The sequence below is a fragment of the Cucumis sativus genome, unplaced genomic scaffold, assembly GCF_000004075.3.
Source record: "Cucumis sativus cultivar 9930 unplaced genomic scaffold, Cucumber_9930_V3 scaffold38, whole genome shotgun sequence".
Classification (NCBI taxonomy): Eukaryota; Viridiplantae; Streptophyta; class Magnoliopsida; order Cucurbitales; family Cucurbitaceae; genus Cucumis; species Cucumis sativus.
Genome location: NW_022279547.1, coordinates 364,574 through 366,465, shown reverse-complemented (window position 1 = coordinate 366,465; position 1,892 = coordinate 364,574). Strand labels below are relative to the sequence as shown.

The following is a 1,892-nucleotide window of genomic DNA, read 5'->3' as shown; positions in this document are numbered from 1 at the left end:
TACTACAACAAATACACTCTAAAGTCAACACCTAAAACACTACAATACAACACCTATTCATAAACTACTACAAGCAGAAAACCTGAAAATTAAAGTATGTACAACAAGTAGTACTAGAATCTCGTAGCTTATATATTAAAACAATTAGTATTAGTACTAGTAACTTATAAACTACAAAAAAAAGTGTAAAAGCTTACACAAATCGGCTAACAAAGCTTGCATATTTTGTTCAGATCTCGTCAATCTCCTCTTGCGCATATGCACTTTTTTGTATTAAACTATGCAAAAAGAAAGGTATGGAAAGAATAAGTTTAGATAATTTATGTAATTTGTAACATATAAAAAGTGAAAGTAGAAACTTACAAGGCTAGTGATGGGAGTACTAGAATTATGCACGATTTCATGTATATACTTTTGGACATAATACCCACACCCAACCGAATCCAATTGACGAGGACACTGCATGTATATAAATTACATACAAATTATTCTTATGTTTCATTGAAAATAATTATGTGTCAATGCAAATTACCTTTATAGGTTTCCATTTCGGATTTGACCGATAATGTTGTAAATCATGCTTAGCTTGCCATGTTTTTAATCCTCTATACATTTGGAAACATTAGAATTAGAAGACAATGAAGTCAAATAAGAAGTAAATCATAAGTCACATTTATGACTCCATGGATGTCTTCGTTAACTTTACTTTGAAGAGAGTCCAAAACATAAACACAGTTCTCTCGAAGATCGATGACATGCAACATCCAATGAAAACTACAATAAACATCTTCAATGTGAGTATACATTTAACCTCAATGAAAAAACATACTAATGTGTTAATCTTATTTATTTACCCAGTATTATACGGAATTAGAACTATTTGTTCCAAGGTAGCCGCTTCTAACTGGTTGGCAAAATTTCTGGATCGGAGATCACGATCCTTGATATGTGATGTTATTTTTGCTTGGTCATAACAAAAAAACTTGCTTCCACAATCACATTCATCCCAAAGATATCTAAGTAAAAGCAACCTTAGTTAAAAAGGAACAAAATAACTATAGCTATAGTATTGGACATAAAGATGAGTAAAAGATGTTTACTTACGTAATGTATGCTAGGATGCACATATAGCCTATTTCTACCATGCTGCAATAATGGAGCAAGTCCTAACGAGCTAAATAAATGAATTTGTTTTTACCGAATATTAGCTCGTTCATTAGGATGCGAACCATATCTACATCCTTCATATTGTTCACGACATGTCCATATAAGAGCTTAATGGTTCCATTAACATTTATGTAATTTGAAGAATACAGAACATCCTTTGGGGTTGAATGCTCCAAGCACAAACAAAATAATATCAAAACCTAAAATACAATCACAAATAAATATCAAAGCTTCAATAGCATATAAACAAGTCAACGAGGTCATTCAACCATATTACCTAATGCTTGATTTAAAGTCTCTATCTTGCCCTTCACTGGAATAGGTAAACTACAATCTCCTCCTGTGAGCAAGTCCACCAAGATTTTAACATTGGGACCACCATTGCTATCATCAAGTACGGTTGCTATTGCAACAATATTATTAATCGTTCCTATAGCCAATTTGCACGGTGTTTACTTTACAAGTATTAAAAGCATCATTAAGAACAATTTATCCTATAAACATTAAAATTTTAAAAGTGACAACAAAGTTAATTACCTTCACTTCACATGCGCATGCACACACACGAACACACGCATGAACGCATGTCCACCCATACGGGCACATGCGCACTCACACACACCCACACCCACCTACACGGGCACATGCGCATGCACGCACACGAACACACGCATGAACGCACGTGCACACACACGCACGCACACTCACCCACACGGACACATGCA

At 34.4% G+C, this 1,892-nt stretch overlaps 1 long non-coding RNA gene across 2 annotated transcripts; it reads right to left on the bottom strand.

Annotated features, from left to right (window-relative positions):
• Positions 1 to 290: 290 nt before the first annotated feature.
• Positions 291 to 1,683, bottom strand: LOC116405857. Of its 2 annotated transcripts, none has more exons than XR_004218936.1 (3): positions 855 to 1,141; positions 533 to 774; positions 291 to 459 (listed from the first exon to the last, which is right to left on the bottom strand). It is a non-coding gene; the product is annotated as an uncharacterized LOC116405857 (long non-coding RNA). The 2 variants fall into 2 exon arrangements; XR_004218935.1 differs by lacking the exon at positions 291 to 459 and adding an exon at positions 1,445 to 1,683 and having other exon boundaries at positions 677 to 774; positions 855 to 1,016.
• Between the last annotated feature and the right edge of the window lie 209 nt (positions 1,684 to 1,892).